Source organism: Felis catus, chromosome D4 (genome assembly GCF_018350175.1).
Source record: "Felis catus isolate Fca126 chromosome D4, F.catus_Fca126_mat1.0, whole genome shotgun sequence".
Classification (NCBI taxonomy): Eukaryota; Metazoa; Chordata; class Mammalia; order Carnivora; family Felidae; genus Felis; species Felis catus.
In genome coordinates, this window is record NC_058380.1 from 19,987,475 (window position 1) to 20,005,779 (window position 18,305).

Sequence of the window (18,305 nt, forward strand, 5' to 3'; positions counted from 1 at the left end):
GACCCCTGGTCTGAGACCATTCCCGTAATTTTCTGAGGATAAGAATCACCTGGATCATTTGTTAAAACCACGGTTTCTTGGTATTTGAGGAGTCAGAATCTCCAGGGCAGGGAGTTCAGGAAACTGTAGTGGATAAGCTTTCCAGGTGAATCTTATCACCAGAGAAATACTGGTCTCAGGTGCGCTTTCTTGCCTGGTAAGGGAGGAGCTTTTAAAAGAGGTGGTGTAGGGGCATATGAGTGGTCCAGTTGGTTGAGCCTCTGACTTTGGCTCGCGTTGTGGTCTCGAGGTTCGTGGGTTGAAGCCCACAGCGGGCTTTGTGCTGGCGGTATGGAGCCTGCTTGGGATTCTCTCCTTCTCTCCCACATGCTCACACTCTGTCAGAAGAAGTAAATAAACTTAAAAAAGCCCAAAGAGGCAGCATTGCCCTCAGGAGCACAGACATCCAGTTTCCGTTGTCTAGAACCGTGGCTCTGCCTCTCACCTAACCTGCTGTTTCAGGTAAGTTACTTTAAATTCTGTTTCTTAGGCTGGGAAAGAAAATAATCATGACTCATTGTATATGTGCATGGTGCCTAATACAATGCTCAGTAGTGGTCAGGAGCAGCATTGTGCGGATACCAGATGACCCCACCGTGGAAACAGTTCGTAATTAAAGTGGGCCCAGCAGTAGGCCATGGTGCACGGACATCTGCCTCAAAAAGACAAACTCCCTTAAAAGGAATCTTCCATGGCTTTATGGAAGCATGAGGCCCTTTAGAAAATTCACAGTGCCCTGCGTATCCCTGAATATTGCAAGAGGTCACAGTTGATTATTTTAGGATATAACTGAGTTTACAAAAAAGATTTCTGATACTTGGCAGGAAACTTGAGTCCCCCCCCCCCCAGTTTTGAAGATAATGCTTTCAAAAATCATTGCCTGATGAGATCATGCAAATCCAGCCTTCTGTATAGCTGTTGAAGGAAAGTTTTTAAATTGCTATGTCTTTGCCGCATAAATTCTTGCAAGATACAAGCCTCCAGTCATACTTCAGGTTGCTGGGGAGTTTCGTATTTTACTAAAAAGGGGAGAAAAATCAATCTTGAATCTTTTAGTCCAGTGACCAAGGAATCTCTCCATTGATTTTGTTCAGTTACCCAGGTGGTGTGCAATTTACCCGGATTTTTTCTGATTTAAAGTTTATTTTTTTCTGGGAAGTATTAATCTGAGTGTTATATGGATAACACTGTAATACCAGACTCTCTTTAAAGCCACTTTACACAGCTTATGTAAACATCCTAGGGTAGAGTTCCTCTTAAGAGTTTTCTCAAATTTGGAACTTGGATCTGCTGCATGTCATTTCTCTTTTCAACAGAAGAGGGAGGCAAAGACTTGGCTAAACAGTATACTTGAACCCCAGGTTAGAGAGGAATGAGTTGTTTTTCTTCTTAAAGGAACAGGTAAACAAGAACAGGAAGAATTCTGCCAGCTGTGATACAGCCTCCGTGAATGGAAACACACACATTTAGCAAGCCAGAGTATTTTTCCGGTTTCTTATTTATTTACTTCAGTTTTAAAAGAGTACCATTGGGAACAGAGAAAAATCAAATCCTCAGAAGGCAGGGGGGTAGAGATAGACTTCATTTTTATCAAGTGCAGTGTTGGGATCTTGCAATACCCTAAAACGGCGCTGGACAGAAAGGGCCGTTTAGGGGCTGCCTGAACTAACTCCCTAAGCAAACTTCCAGGTCACCAGGCCACCTGGCTGAGCTTTTAGGTTTGCGGCTGATGGTGCTATATTATCCCTTTTGCTAATAATGTCTAAGAGAAACACTGGACGTGCTGACCACCAGTAGTGGCTTGCATTCCTGTTAGCTTTTTCTAACTCAGATTCTCTTAGATTAAGGTCTCCTGGGCAGTGCACCCCTTCCCCCAGGCTTGCAAAAACTTTCTATGGCTCGCACCTGGTCCCAACCCACAGCCACGGACCTGCTTGTAAGCCCTCATGAAAGGTTGCTCCTGGTGGTGCGGCCATCTTGACTGGAGGGTGCCTTCATCTTCTATGGGCTTCTGCCTGCTGTGGTTGCTAAGGGAGCAAGGCGGATGCACAGCCTTATTTGATGAAGATGTGAATATCTGGGTTACGTTTCGCTTCAGAGATTCACTTCTCTTTGATACGAGAACAGTATCATTTTTTTTCGTGTGTGCCCAGTGCCATGGAAACACTATGGGGTGGGAATCATTGGAGTCAGCTGAACTGGGTTGAGTTCTATGCCACTTAGCAGTGCGCCCTTGGATGGGTGTCTTAACCTTTCTAGTCTTGCATCTGTAGAATGGGAATTACAATACCTGTCTTGTTTTCCTCCAAGATTATTGTAAAGAATTGGTGAAATAGGTATGTGAAAATACTTTTGCAATGACCGCGTGCTCTGTATTGTGTGTGTGGCAGATAGCATCCAGCTTGCATTTAAATGGGACTCGGGGGGCATCTGGGTGGCTCATTTGGTTGAGTGTCCGACTTCAGCTCAGGTCACAGTCTTGTGGTTCTGTGTCTCCCTCTCTCTGCTCCTCCCTTGCTTGCACACTCCTGTGCTCATGCTTTCGCATGCTCTCAAATAAGCATTAAAAATTAAAAAAAAAAAAAAAAACACATAGGTTTCAGAGCTCTGAGAGTTAACTGGAAAAGCCAGGACTGGGGTGAGGCCAGCAGGGTGGCTAGGGTGCTAAATTTAAGCAAGCAGCTCCTCATGGGGGCGTTTGCTGACAGAGCTGGCAAGACCCTGAGAGCCAATGCTTCCTTAAACTCTGCACCCTACTTGCCTCACCCAAATTCCTGTCTGAGTGTTAGTAAGAGACAGAGCTGTTAAGAGCATGGATATAATACATGTTCATTGTAACAAAGTCCATTAGTACCTAATCTAACTTTGCAGAGGTAACCACTGGGACAATTTCTGGAATGTCTTTCCTTGGTCCTTTCTTAAACCTGCAGCCTTCGACTAGGCTCCTTATTCTCACCTCATAGGCAGCACAGAAACAGGCAAAAGAAACACAAGCCTGATTCCCAAACCTCACTGGTGTTCTAGATCTTGGTCATGGGTTTATTGGCAGACTCCGTGGAGGGGTTACATGGGACTTGACCAAGTGGTGGATGCTTACATCCTACTTCAGCCAGATTTTTCTCCTCCCATGGTCCAGATTTTAAGCAGTTGGAGACAATTCAGCCAACTGAGGGCTCTTAGCACTTGTCTTTGTCTCCCAGGTAAGTTCTAAAATGGATCCATGTAGTAAGAAACCACTCCGCTTTAGGAATGGGGGTGGGGGAAATGTCAGTACTACAACAGGCTTTGTTCCTGACATATACCATATATACCCCTTTCTTTCCTCCTCCACCATCCTCCATTTTGAAATGGGATCACATTATGCCTAATGTCTCCTGATTGTATAACTGAACCCACGTTTGTCCACGCATGCAGCAAAAGCCAATCACTGAGACATGAAGTACACAGTGAGGAAGGGGTTTATTCAAGAGGTAGCCACAGGAGGAGGGGACAGGATGGTAAGCCTCAAATCTACCTCTGGGAAGGGGAAGAGTCCGGGATCTTTTTTTTCTTTCTTTTTTTTTTTTTTTTTTTTTTTTTTTTTTTTTTTTTTTTTGAGAGAGAGTGAGAACGAGGCAGAGTGTGAGCAGGGGAGGGGTAGTGAGAGGGGGAGAATCCAAAGCAGTCTCCAGGTTCTGAGCTGTCAGCACAGAGCTCAATGTGGGGTTTGAACCCACGAACCTCGAGATCATGACCTGAGCTGAAGTTGGGTGCTGAACCAGCTGAGCCACCCAGGTGCCCCCCATGATCTTTAAAGGCATGTGGAAAAGGGTCTGGGTGAAGGGGATAGGAGCTGTGTGACTCAAAATCTGATAAAGGGAAGTTACTAAGTAGGGGAGGGTTTTTCATTTTGTTGTACTCAAAGAGGAGGTCAGTGGTCCTGACTGGTTCTGGCCAGCTTCTTGAAACCTGGAGTATCTGCAAAAACGCTTAACACTTGCCTATCATGGTGTCAGGCAAGAATCTGGGAGAAACGTGTAGTATGCTTCATTCCTAGAATGAGCAGATTGGGGTAAAAGCGTGGGGCTGTGCCTACCTGCCGTGTTAACTCTTTGGTTACCGGTTTTGACAGACTGCTTTTACTGAATGCACCTTGGATCTTCCATAGCAGTACTGTTGAGCTAACCTCCTCGTTTTTAATAGCCCCCTGTCATCCTACCATAGAAATGTCACAACCCTTTCTATACCTGGTATTCTTCGGCATGCTAACTAAGGATCTGTAGTGAACATCCTCCCACACTTTTCACTCACACGCTCTGATATTTAATTTGGGTCAAAGAGGATCTGCTTTCTGACAGCAGTGTATGGGAGACCATGATGAGCATAGAATGGGATCTGTCCCTGGTATTTGTCTTCCTGACCCACCTGTATCGGATGGTTGTCATTTATAGTTTAGGGGCTGTAATGAAAACCTTGGAAGTAGTCTTTTTGTTTAAAAAAAAAAAATTCCCTGGTGGGGCACTCAGTGTGTTAAGCGTCCCTCTTCTGCTCAGGCCATGATCTCATGGTTGGTGAGATTGAGCTCTGCTGCACTGACAGCTCAGGGCCTGCTTTGGATTCTCTGTCTCCTCTCTATCCCCCTCCCCCTGCTCATGCTCCCTCTCTTTCTCAAAAATCTTAAAAAAATTCCTTGGTAAAATAGTATGTGTGGCACAAAGATGCCTGCTTTGGGAGGGGTAGCTCAAAAGCAAGCAAGCAGGGTTTTCTCCTGCTCTCGATGAACCAACCATCCTGCAGCTTCTGGCCCTGCAGGGGTCTGGGGCAAGGGGTGCGAGAAGGAGCTGGAGACAGAGCCTTGCAGACGCAGCGCCCCCCAGCGGCTGTCTGGAGAGCATGAACTCATTTGCAGGCACCGGTACAAAATTCCCGGCAACTCCTAGAAATGCTTGAGGGTCATTTTATTTATTTGAAGAATGCATTTTGGTGGAGGCTGAAGTACGGCTGAATAGGGCAAGATTGGTGCCAGTGACACCGGGGCTGGTGCCTGGGGTGACTCTGGTTACTGTTGCTTTTCAGTGAATTTGCATTTTAGGTCTCTCACTGTGTCTACATTTATGAGAACACGATAGCGGCCATGTTCCGGGAGCAAGTCATTCTCCAGGCAGCGCTTACTTGACTTCGGGGACCGCTGCCGTAACTCTGTGGCCTGTAAGATGGGAACCACTGAGACAGGATATTGAAAAGCTGAGTGCAAATGAAATCACTGACTCAGTGTCAAGGGGAGTGTGTTGTTTAAAGCAGTCCTGGGGTGAGTTCTCTCCTTCCGTTGGAACACCCTGTTACTCCTACTCAAGACCCTAAAATGATTCCCCGAGGTAGCAAATCAACTTCTCAGGCAGCTTATTAGCTTTTCCTCTACGGCCAGCCTCCACCCTATAATAAGCCCTATTTCCTGCAGCCCTGGTCAGGGCCGGGGCTGTCCTAGCTATTGGCAAACAGGAGGCTTGTTTCTGCTGCTAGATCTTGGCTTGTGTTCTATCTCTTCCAAATGCCTCCTCCACCCCTTTAGTGATCTAAAGCCTACCATCTTTCAAGGCCTTCAACACCCACTGCTCCATATCCTATCAGTCAAGTTGGTCCTGGAGTGACTTTCTTTTTTGTAAACTCCTGAAGCTTTAAAGTTGGTGTCATATATTTGATATGATCTTTGTTTTGGGCATATCCCTTTATCTTAGCTGGATTGTCTATTCTGACATAAGTGATGTCGAACGTCTTCATAGCTTCTTGAAGGAAGATGTTAGACACAAAAATAGTGTAATGTTTAACTTGTTACATGATAAAAGCCAAGGTGTTTTTTTTTTTTCTTTCCAAACTTGTTTTTGTATATTGGATCTGCTTCAGGTAGATGAAAAAAAATCCATTCATCCATCCATTCAGTTTGTGTGTGTGTGTGTGTGTGTGCGTGTGTGGTGCCAGATATATTTCAGCCATGTCTCTCTTTGGCAGAGAGTGGAGAAAACACCTTGGTTTTCTAGAACAGGGGTAGATGAGCCAGTCCATGCTCTATGGACAAGACCCTCATGACTTGTTAACCATGGCTTTGAAGATGCCTGTTTCCCCAGTTGTGGTGATAAAGTTGTTCTCTAATTCTTACCTGTGCTCTGTAGACCTACATTAAATGCTCATATGAGGCTGGGCACGTGTCTAGGGGCATAGTCTTCCTCTTAGGATGGACACGTATTCCCACGAAAAGCATGCTCACCGATATGGAAAATCAAGCCATTTACTCACAAAAATGAAGGTAATCTGCCTGGATCAGGGATTCAGAACCCAGACCACCTGCATCATGTATCCCTACATTCCTGCACCTGCTCCAACAGCCCAGGAAACACGTGTTGGATGGGCGGTGTTCACATTTGGTTGGCTTCAGCTCTGCTTCCTCTTCTTCTCTGTGTGGACTTTCTCTATGTTTTGCTTTCTCTATGTTTTGCTGTCCCCTGGGTTAAGAGTAGTGATTGAATGCACACAGGTCAACAGACAACTGCTAACTGGTAGAAGTTCAGGGGATCGAATACCTTGGGAGGATTTATACTAATTCCTTAACTGCCTGAATACCAAGTTCCTTCACATGAGCTTTATAACAAGATGAGCTAGGTCACACATTTATCCCAAGAAGACAGACTTATCCAAATCATCTATATTTTAACAGGGAGAACCAAACTTGAGGCCTCAGAAACACGTTTTAAATAATTCTTGCTGTGCCATATATTTTAAATATCATTAAAAAGCCATTTTCTTTTAAAAATATGTGCACGATATATTTTATGAAACCTATAACAAGTCTATGAAAAATTGATTATTTTTTCCACAGGGATGTGTTCAGATGATTTCTCATTCTGCTGGCCAAATGAGAAATCTAGCGTGTGCTAGGCCCTTTATCTTACTTATTCCCTCTTGTGAGTATAATCACCATGTTCCCAAACAAAGAGAAAGGGGTTACACTGTAGGAGTAACCAAATAATTTCCTGGGGTGGGCAAAAGTGTTGGTGCAGATCTAAACTAGGGTTTCCCTTTGAAAATCCTGCTTTTCCTGATCTGTGCCTCTTTTCAGTCAGCTCCATATAAACTGGGTCAGAAGAGAACACACGTGCTGAGGTAAGTTTCAGGTACTGGGCAATGTACATGTGATTGAAGTAGGTCAGTTGAGGACCTGAGGAAGATGAACTTGACTGTCAAAGATGGTAATTCTGTCTTTTAGTTAGGATATATATCTATATATATATATCTATATATATATCTATCTATATATCTTTAATGAAACAATAGGTGCTGATGCTCTCACTTACTTTGGTTTTGGAGTTCTTTGGATATCTTGCTATGAACTGGTTATGGCAGCCCACATCTCCTTAGACTCAGAACCATATTGTGCACAGAGGATAGGAAAGGATGGGCTGTCATTAATGCTTCTCTGGCGGTGGGGGGCAGGGTGGAGAGGGAGGGGTCTTTTCTGAGCTAGTCCCTTCACCCTTCTATCTGGGGGTCTTGGACACTCGTTATGTCCCCAGAACAGGCAGAGGCTGGGCCTTCAGGGGTGACCGTGGACTAGAGGTAGAGCCTCACCCATGACTAAGGTGGGAATAGAAGTAGCCTTCCCAGCTGGGGTAGCGGTTGAGCACCACTGCCTTTGTGTCACAGTGATCGACGAGGCATCACAGAGAGTCCTGGGGCTCCATTCTGGTGGGAGTCTGGGAAAAGAAGCCAGGAGGCTGGTGTCTTAGGCTCTTGCTCTGTGGCATCAGGCAGCAACACTTCTGTTTTACTTATGGAGCCTCTAGGTAAGATTTCTTTCATTTTTATTGTGGTAAGAACCCATAACATAAAATTTACCATCTTAATCACTTGAAGGCTCAGTAGTGTTAAGTATATTCACGTTGTTGTGAAACACGTCTCTAGAACTTGTTCATCTTGCGGAAACTGAAACTCCAACCCCTTTAAACAACAACTCCCCTTTCCCCACCACACTGCCCCAGCCCTTAGTAAACACCATTCTACTTCCTGTGTCTATGAATTTGGCTAGCCAAGTAGAATTTCTTTTAAGAAAACAGTCCTGGGGCGCCCTGGTGGCTTAGTTGGTTAAGGATCTGATTCTTGATCTCAGCTCAGGTGATGATCTCACGTTTTGTGTCTTGGGGCTCCACATCCAGCTCTGTGCTGATGGTGATAGAGCTGAGCCTGTTTGGGGCTCTGTCTCTCCTTCTCTCTGCCCCTCCCCCACTTGTGCTTGCACTTTCTCTCTCTGAAAATAAATCAACTTAAAAAAAAAGTCTTGTAGTTGAGGTTTGGAAGGCTACTGATCCATCATCCCCACCGCCCCCCCCGGCCCCTGCCATTTTTCCTACCCTCTTTAGAGAGGAAACAGGGATTCTGGAGGTCCTGGGAGGCCAAAGTGGCCACAGTGGTGATATCTGGAACCCAGATACTTAAACAGGATTCCCTGGCTTAAATTCTGGTTCTGACCCAAGCTGGGTATGTGAAAATGGGCAGTTAATTGAACTCAGTGCCTCGGTTTTTCAGTCTGTTAAAGGGACATGATAACAGTATCTGCTTGACAGCCTGTTCCGGGGATTAAGTGAGGTAATTTACACAAAGCACTTGATTAAAGCCTGGCATTTATATAAGTGTTTGTTGTTATTAATGTTAAGTGACTTCCTAGCACGACATAGCTCTTCCTGAGAAGAGCTGTTTTTGAGCCTCCCACCAGCTCCTTTGGTGCGTGTCTCTTGAGAGTTTCCACTTAAGGCTAAATAGATGGTTTTGGCTCACATGCTTTCCTCCTACACATCCTTATTTCTCATCAGGGCATGCCATTGATCTTGAAGGAAGCTCCATCAGTATCTGAATTCTCAAGGGGAGAGTGGTGCCAGACCTATCCTACAGCACAAGGACTGTCATCCTGTGACATTAATCAACTAACGTCTATCGTATTCTTTTGATTTGGACACACTGGGTTAGGTGCTGGGGTCACTGAATGAACAAACCAGGCAGAAATTCCTGCTCTCATGGAGCTTGTGGTCTCGTGTGGCAAGCCTTCGCCCTGCAGCCCATATAATAAATGAAATGTTTCTTCTTGGGCTTATCTAGCCCAGGAAGATGAAAAGTTTGCATAAAAATGCTCAAGTTTGGAAATGAACGCTCTAGACTTATTGCTAGCGGTGACTTTTGAAAAATGGTTTGCAAAAATAGATACTAAAAATGGTGCAGAAAAACTGGCGCTCTCAGGTTGAGACCATTTTTCAGAGAGAAAGTTTCCCAATCAATTTATCTCAAGTTCTTATTCAAGGGTTGTGTGTATAGCACAGTCCATCATATTTAGAACTTGGTGAGGACAGCATAAGGCTCATTTCACTTGTGCTTCAATCAGATGTCAGAACGAATGTGGGGTTCCACCTGCCTGTGCCTCTCCTGGGCTTTATCCTTTCTTCCTCAATGTGAGTTTCTGACATTCAGACACAGAGGGAGCAGAAGTTGGCATAGCAGGGTTGAGACTAGCCTTGTTGGGGAAGAAAATAGGAATTGCCATCAGAGTAGGACACGCTGAGGCTCACCTGTCACAGGCTGGGGACTAGCTAGCTAGGAAGAAAAGATTTGTGATCCAGGCACTTCTGCTCGTTACTCCCCTGTGCAATGTGCATCACAGCTTTTGATAGAAAGTACCGTTGGCCATTGAGCTACCAGGGACAGGGGAGTTGGGGCACCAACCCCCACCCCCTGCACAGTTGGAAATCGGTATATAATTTTGGACTCGCCAAAAACTTAACTGCTAATAGCCTACTGTTGACCACAAGTCTTACTGATAACATAGTAGATAGAGTGGGGGCCAGTCATGGGATTCCTCCTAGATGCTTGCGGGGACGTGGCTGTGCTCTGCGCCACGTAGGACACCCCAGGGAAGTTGTGAGCTGGAGAGTCATGTATCGGATCATGTGTTCGCCGCGATGACAGAGTGGGGGGTGGCACAGGAAGGGGAGATGGCTGGCAGGTCATTTCGATTATCCACCTCTGACCAAGGTGGTTGCAGGAGGAGAAGTGAGAACTGACTGGATTCTGGTATATTTTGAAAGTATGTGCATGATGTCATGACAAATTGGAAGTAGTTACACAACAAAGTGGACTCAAGGACGATTCTAGGTGTGAGTGAGTGTGAACGTGTGCATGCATGTGTCTCTCTCTCTCTTTTTTTTTTTTAAGCAACTTTAGGGGGAAGAATGTGGAGGAGGGATCAAGTCTGAGGGGGAAACAGCTCAGCCTTGGACAAGCTAGGTTTGACTTGCTTGTAAAACATGCAAGTAGAGGTGTTTACTAATCACTTGTCTATAACCCATTGGAATGCACATCTGGAGTTTAGGGACAAGGTAGAGGCTGAAGACATGCACTTGGAGATGCGTTCAGCAAATACATTGTACTTAATGTGGTAGCCTGGATGAAAACCCTTAGGAGTGAGCATCTGGGGAGAAGAGGTGTAACTTCAAAGTTACAGGTCAGAGGGTGACTAGAAACTTGAGAAGGAGCAGCTAGAAGAAAGAGGAAGAGTGTGAAGAGTTGGAAGCTGAAGATATTTCCAGAAGGGTGGAGTGATCAGCTGAGTCACATGCTGCTGGTTGGTCAAGTAGGATGAGGACCGAAAGTTTCCCTTGGATTTAGCAAGGGAAGTGCTGAGAACTTAGCTAAGTGACTCCATAACATAGCTGTCTTGGCATCCATTTGTTTGGCTCAGTGGCCCACAGAACTGATGCTAGCCCCTCATGCAAACACATGCCCTGGATAACAGCCCACAGAGTTATAAGAAGATGTAAGTTCTTGCTAGAAATTCCCCAATAGCACTTGTGATCAAGAGTCTTCCCCTGCCTCCTGGGGTCTTCCCGTTATGTTCCCCTTAGATAAGACCCCTGTAGAGCTTATCAAACCTCTACTCTTTTGGTTTGAATTGACCAATCCAGTCATAGCCCATGAACCCCAAAGCACTCTACCCGCAGACCCTAATGCATGTGCCCCAAGTCTTGCCTCTCTGTCTGCATTCTGCCTTGACTTCCCAGGGTGGCCACACAAGGTGTACCACACCCCTCCACCAGAATCTGTGAGTAATCATCTTGATGATCTAAATTTCTCCTAAGGTCTGTTGAAGTGCAATTCACCTATGGGCACTCTGTGCTCCACTTAACAAGTGTTGATTTAACAAAGTCCTGATCGGAGTTCATTGGTGAGGTCGACTGGGCAGTTTTGGTGGAGTGGTGGGTACAGAAGTCAGAGTGGAGTGGGGTGGACTGGGGGACAGGATATACTCAAGTCTAAGAAGGAGTTTTGCTGTAAAAGGGAACAGAAATGGGGGGAGGGGTTAGCGGAAGGGGGATTCAGGGTCCAAGAAGGAAGAATATTTTGTCAAGGCAAAAACTAACCTGTACAGAGCAAAACTGGCAAGGAAGATTTTGTTAAAGGCTATTGCAATAGAGGAGAGAGGACACAATTTGGTCTGCATTCAACTGTCCTCAACTGCTCTCATCCTAGAAACTGGGTGATGAGGGTATATCTCTTTTGATTGCATTTCAGGAGATGGTTCCCAAGTCTTTAAGACAGTCCTGGACTGTGAAACTGGCAAGAGGCTTTTTTACCAAGATGTATGTATACTTCAAACGGGCAGAGAAAGAATTTATGTTTTCTAAACAAAATGCTCTAAGAAAAGGGAGGTCAGGTGCTTAGGAAGAAATTTAGTCAAGCCGAGGGGAGTATTGAGGCAATCTTGGTTGATTTCTAAAACAGATACATCATTAATTTAAAATTTATCTTGTGTGTAGGATAATCCAGGCTGTTTCCAATGTCTGCCTCTATAGCTTCATCTGTTGTCATACTGCCTTTTCCTAAAGCCTACTAATGCTCCCTGGCGTTATTGGCTGTGCCTACACCGTTCTAGAAAGCGACCTGAAGTCTTACCTTGTCCTGGCTGTTCTCTGCTCTCTGGATGCCTTTCATAATTCTCTGGGACCTCCCGTCCAGACACTGCTCCTGACTCTCTCTGGTGCTCAGTTCCAAGTGATCGGTGCTTCCTTCCTCCCTGGACCCCTAGAGTCTACGCTGCTTTTATGGCACTGTCTCAGTTTTAAGGGCCTCAGTTGATTTTGAGTTCCTCAGGGCACAAGCATATTTTATTCATCTTACTGGTTCCACCTGAAGAATGTTTGGTTCTCAATAATCCATGTGGTATAAGGTATGATGTATCTTGTGGGAAGATCTGTCATTTTTTTTCCTCCTAAAATTTAGACCTCCCCAACTAGGGAAAAAGGCCTAGAGTATTTTATTTATAATACTTTCCATGCTATGTCTCTAGTGCTTTTGGAGTACAGGTCTTACAGTGGCTTCCACTAAGAAGCATGTATGATATAAAGGGAATAATTGCCTGCGTTTCTGTTTATGGCAAGAATTTTATTCTGAATATCCAAATGCTGTTAGGAACGTGTTTAATAATCCTGCTACTGTAAAATGCTCTTGTTAAGATCTCAGGGTGATGAGGCTTTACCCACCATAGGGGTTCTGAGTAAAACAGTTCATAAATTATTAGAATTTTAGATGATATGGAAATAGATGTAGAGGGGTCATGTGGGTGTCGGTCAGAATCTTTGGCCAAGCTGCATGAAATGAGAGAGTGGAATTGCGCAATTACGGATTGACAAGTTGGTTTAATATCAGCTCGAGAGAAGGCATCCACTATAGAGTCGCTGCATTGATGAAGCAATACAGCATCGCAGGCTCTAATGGCTTTGGGTTTGCAAAAGGTTTCATGGGATGTGGACCTTCAGGGTTCAGCTTTGGAACCCATGAGAAGAGCCAAGGTTTGCACCTATAATTGTTCTGGGGGCATCCTATGATTATAGCTTCAGACCTTTGAATGGGGCTGAAGATGGGAAAAAAGGCTTTAGAATTAGCAGAAGAAAATGAACATGAAGACAAAAAAACCAATAAGTGGTCACAGAGCTGCCAAGAGTGAAGACAGTAATGAGACAGAATTAGTTCTTACTGACAACTTGAAATTGCCTGGAACATTATAAAAATCAATCAGCCTGTTAAAAGCAGACTTGGTGACCACTGGATGGTGTGATGTTTGCAATTTGTCTGCACACAAATTTAGAGAAGCCAGTGGAGATTTAACCTAATACGTAGCTTTTGGTTGGTACACAGCTTTTGGAAGAGAAGGCTCAAAATTAGTTTCAACCCGGGTTATTTTTCTCCAGCAATCTTAAAAATCCGTGGGACTGAAGTTAGTTGATTACTTAGTTCTCCAAAGTCTATCTATTGCTGTCTTGATGTCCTTACTACATATGAGAAATTTCAGTCTCTTTTTTTTTTTTTTTTTTACCTGCTGAATATTCCTTTGTGGCTTATGTTTCTCTTTTTCTCCCCTGCTCTAGTGGCATTTAACCTTATTATTGTAGCCCTCAAAATTTTGATTTTGAAGAGGTGTGGGAAAGTATTAGCCTACTAAATTCTATCAGAGGTGGTGGGTGCTGAATATGTAGAAACTCTGCAAGGAATTTTTGATCTCTAGGAGAAGATGAGTAAATCAATAATTGCAATTTGTACAAAGCCTTGACAGGAATTGCCTAGCCTTGAACTTGTACAACTTGGCACATGGGTAGAATTTTGTCTGATCGCTTAAACTCTCAGGGAGATGGATGTGTTGAGAAAGGAGATTGTAGACATAGTGGAAAGCAAATACAAAGTGTCAAGAGTATGAACAAATCTTGAGGCCATTATGTGATGTTGGGGGATTGTGAAGGCTGCAGGAGGTCAAAATGCCAATGGAGGTTGACTCAACTCACAAAGGGCCTGTGGTCAAAGGGCACCTTCTGAAGCCTGCGAGGAGCTGTGGAAGTTCCTGCCTGCCCCGGGTGTTGATCAGAGCTCATCACGCGGCCAGGGAGGCTCGTGGTTAGCTTGTCTTAGATTTCTCCTGCCGCTATGGGAAATGGTCTCGAAGGGATGAGTCTAGAACCGGGTTCTCAAATGGGAGCATTTTTTCTCCCCAAGGAACATTTGGCAATGTCTGGAGGTATTTTAGGTTGTTACAATGTGGGGATTGCTACTGGCACTTACTTTGTGAGACCAGGGATGCTGCGACACCTCAGGATGCACAGGACCCTTCCTTCCCTGCCTCTGCACCCCTACCCTGCTACCCAAACAGTAACCCAGGCCAAAATGCTGTTAGTGCTGAAGTTGAGAAAGCCTGGTCTAGAATGAGAAGGTCATTAGGGAATACATAGAGTTGCAAATTTACTTAAACTACAAATGAGGTGTGTGGAGAAAGCAGGTTTAAAAAAAAAAAATGCTTATTTTTTGTGGAGTGGGGGCAGGGCAGGGACAGAGAGAGGGAGAGAGAGAATCCCAAGCAGGGTCCATGCTGTCAATGCAGAGCCTGACATAGGGCTCCATCTCATGACTGAGATCATGACCCGAGCCGAGATCAAGAGTCAGGAGCTTGGGATGCCTGGGTGGCTCAGTCGGTTAAATGTCCGACTTTGGCTCAGGTCATGATCTTGTAGTTTGTGAGTTCCAGCCCCAAGTTGGGCTCTGTGCTGACAGCTCAGAGCCTGGAGCCTGCTTCAGAATCTGTGTCCCCCCTCTCTCTGCCCCTGCCATGCTCCTGCTCTGTCTCCCTCTGTCTCCCAAAAATAAACGTTTAAAAAAAAAAAAAAAAGAAAAGTCGGGAGTTTAACTGATTAAGCCAGCCAGGTGCCCCGAGAAAGCCTAGCTGCTTAGACTTGTCTCCAGCTGATCTGATATTCCTCAAGAGCCCACTTAGAGTGAGAAGGAAAAAAAAAATGAACATTATTTACTTGAATGCACTTTAGAACTTGTATGACCCAATAATTTTGGCAAATCCCTTTAGAGAGGGATCGGTCTTTGGGGGATCATTTCAGTCTCTTGGCTTGTAAGACCATCTCCTCCCCTACTTTTCCTGATCTTAAAGTTAGTATCTGAGTTTATTGGAGGAGGGGGCTCATGAGACCTCATATTGATCTCAGAGTCTGGAAAATTCTTTGAAGAGCTCAGGAATCACTGATGGGTGGAAGGAACTGCTGTCCTATGGTTTTGAACGCAGAGTGACTCAGCAATGTTTTGTCTTCATTTATATATTTGAGTTTCATCTAAGATTTTGATTGAGAAAGGGTTGCGCTGAAAACATTTAAAAACTGCTTGAAGCAGTTTGAAGCCATCTATGCTGGAATGTGAGATAAAGACTTAACTCAGTGTCCTGTGACCCATCAAGGCATTTTTATGGGTATCATGACATTTGTTTCTAGGTTTTGTCCCTGAGAAGTAGACTGCCCGAAACCTTTTAATCATAGCCAGTTTTGTCATCACTGCGTAGATTTGGATAAAATCTTTCCATCATGGTCAATATGTTCTTTACAAATGTAGCAATTTCTCATTGAATAGTGCCCTCCTAAGGGAACATAATAGATTTCATGGTTCTCCAATGAAGAGAGAAGGTGCTAACTAGCCGTGTGGCTCAAAGTACATCATTACAGTAACTACTTCCCTTTGAGGAATAAAGAGCCGGTATTACAGCCTGAAAATTCCCTTTTAATGCCAATAAAAAGAAATTTTCACACTTGTTCTATGAATATAGTTTTTTCAATAGACTCACTATTGCTGAGTCTTAGGTTTCAACCATGATATCAGAGGACAGTTAAATGAGACAAGGGTTGAACAGGGCTGAAAGGTTTATGATTAAGAATTAATAATATATCAATTACTATAAATAGCAGTCAGTATTTTTTAAGCTTGTTTTGAGAGAAAGTGTGAGTAGGGGAGGGACAGAGAGACAGAGAAAATCCCAAGGAGGCTCCTTACTGTTGATGTGGAGCTCGACTTGGGGCTTGATCTCATGAACCATGACGACATGACCTGAGCCAAAATCAAGAATTGGATTCTTAACTGAGCTACTCAGGTCCCCTGACAGTCAGTATTTACTGAGTACTTACTATGATCTAAGCACTGCTCTGAGCACTTCTCATTTACTAATGCTAATCCTCTCCACAACCCTACAGGTCAGTGCTTAGACAAGAAACTGAGGCATGAGGAGGTTAAGTACCTGCTTATGGTCACATGTGACTGACTGTGATTCAAACCCAGGTGGTCTGGTTCCAAAGCCCAAGTGCTGTGTTTTTTTGCCTTTGGATGGATTGTTTTCTCGCTTTAAGGCTTTCTGCAGTGAGATAGTCCATCTGTCCTCAGTAGGAAAACAACATTGTGTCATCCATCAGTGTCCTTAAGCAAAGATCTGGAACACTTGGATCTTTAAAGGGCAAGGCACAGAGATGTGTTTTGTGGGGGGATTTAGTGAAAATTCTAGTAGGAGTTGTGAGCTCCAGAATTCTACCCATTTGTGACCATCATGTTGTCATGGATGGCCTACCCTGGATTTGTGTGACTCCAGGATGTGGAGCCAAGAAGGCGTTGAGGATGCATTCATGCACTTAGCAAATCCTGAAAGTCTGTGGTGGAAACCGTTCCTTGCCAGTGTTGTGGGTAGATCTATGGCTATTTATTCACAAAGGATTTATGATCTATTAGAGAGGATGCACATTTATTAAATACCAGCTTTGTGCCAAGTAATGTGCTAGGCATTTTACATTGATCTTTGGATTCTTTTGGAATCTTTGGATTCTTCAAATGAGAGAATTCTTAGGAGTAGGTACTGTCCCTATTAGATTGATGGAAAACTGCATCTCAGCCAAGAGACTTGCTTAAGGTCACATAGCCAATAAAGAATGAAGCTTGAATCCAGTCCTAGAGTCAACCAAATAAAAGTGTCATTTTTTGATGAGACCTGTTTATGTATGGAGCTCACGGAATCCAAAGAAATGAAGAGTCTGATAGCTCTGGAGATGAGTGTTTTTTAAACTACTTTGCATAGAATTAAATTCCAGAAGATGTTTCTTTGGGGAGGGGAAAAAACCCTAAGTCTTTCTGTAGTCAAATGAATGTGAGAAGTAGCATACCATTTTCTTCTCAGGGATTCACAAAGTTCATTAGCATGATGAGACCCCCCAAAATCCTGCAGAAGGAAGGTTTTTAACATGTTAAATCCATCCAGTATTTCCAGACTTCCTGAGGAGTGGTCATCAGCAAAAGACCAGGGTTGGGGATTGTGATTTGAGGGAAGAAAGTCTTAGGAGAAACCAAAACATGGGTAACCTGCTGTTGCAGAATTAAAGTACCAATTCATTTATGGCATCCAGAGTCTCTCTGAGTCATCCTAGATGTCAAAGGAGAAGGCACCAAACCCATGTGGCCCAAAGTCCTCTCTACTCAAAGTAATTTTATAAGGTCACTTCCTTTCTTTTAAACTGACAGATGATTTTTATTTTAGTTTGAGGTAGAATTCACATACTGTAAAATTGGCCTTTTGTACAATTCAGTGATCTTAGGTTATTCATAAGGTTAATATAAGAATATTCATAGGGGCGCCTGGGTGGCTCAGTTGGTTAAGCATCCCACTTCAGCTCAGGTCTTGATCTCCTGGCTTGTGAGTTCAAGCCTGGCATCAGGCTCTGAGCTGTCAGCACCTCTGGCCGCCCCCCCCCCCCCCCCAATGCTCGGGGTCTCTCTCAAAAACAAACAGTAAAAAAAAAAAAAATATTCACAAGTGTAACCATGACACGAATTTGAGAACATTTCATCACCCTGAAAAGAAACAACATGCCCATTAGCGGTCGCTCCCCTGTTCCCCTTCACCCCACTGCTTGGCAACCACTGGTCGGCTTCCTGTGTCTGGATTTGCCTATTTTCGATATCTCCTATAAATGGAACCACAGAGTATGTGGGTTTTTTAGGCCTAGCCTCTTTCAACTAGCAACATGTTTGCAAGGTTTGCGTTTGTTGTAGCATGTGTCAGGACTTTATTCCTTTTTATGGCTAAATAAAAGGGATTGTTGGATGTGCCTTGCATTGGCAGTTGGGAAAGGATAGTGATGGGAGAGGACCCATCTTATCTATGATGGGGGAAGGGCAGAGGTGGGCCATCTGTTTATGTACACAGGTTCCTCACTCAGAGGCCATGTTGGTTTCATTGGAGGAAACCGGTGCTCAGGGCAGGGGAGGGGAACCAAGCTTGGACCATCCGAGGTTTATTCTATTTGAGGCATGTGATCCACACATGCCTGGATTCATAGGAACAGAGGCCTCTGTCCCCTGTTTAGGGTCACTGTGGACAAGTGTGTTGACCTTTCTGT

The 18,305-nt window shown here is 44.3% G+C and overlaps 1 long non-coding RNA gene across 2 annotated transcripts in view; it reads left to right on the top strand.

Annotated features, from left to right (window-relative positions):
- The first annotated feature begins 281 nt into the window (after nt 1–281).
- LOC123381495 overlaps nt 282–18,305 on the top strand; it is a 656,019-nt gene continuing 637,995 nt past the window's right edge. For both annotated transcript variants that reach the window (XR_006588558.1, XR_006588557.1), the window contains exon 1: nt 282–501. This is a non-coding gene — a long non-coding RNA (uncharacterized LOC123381495). The remainder of the gene's footprint in view (nt 502–18,305) is intronic.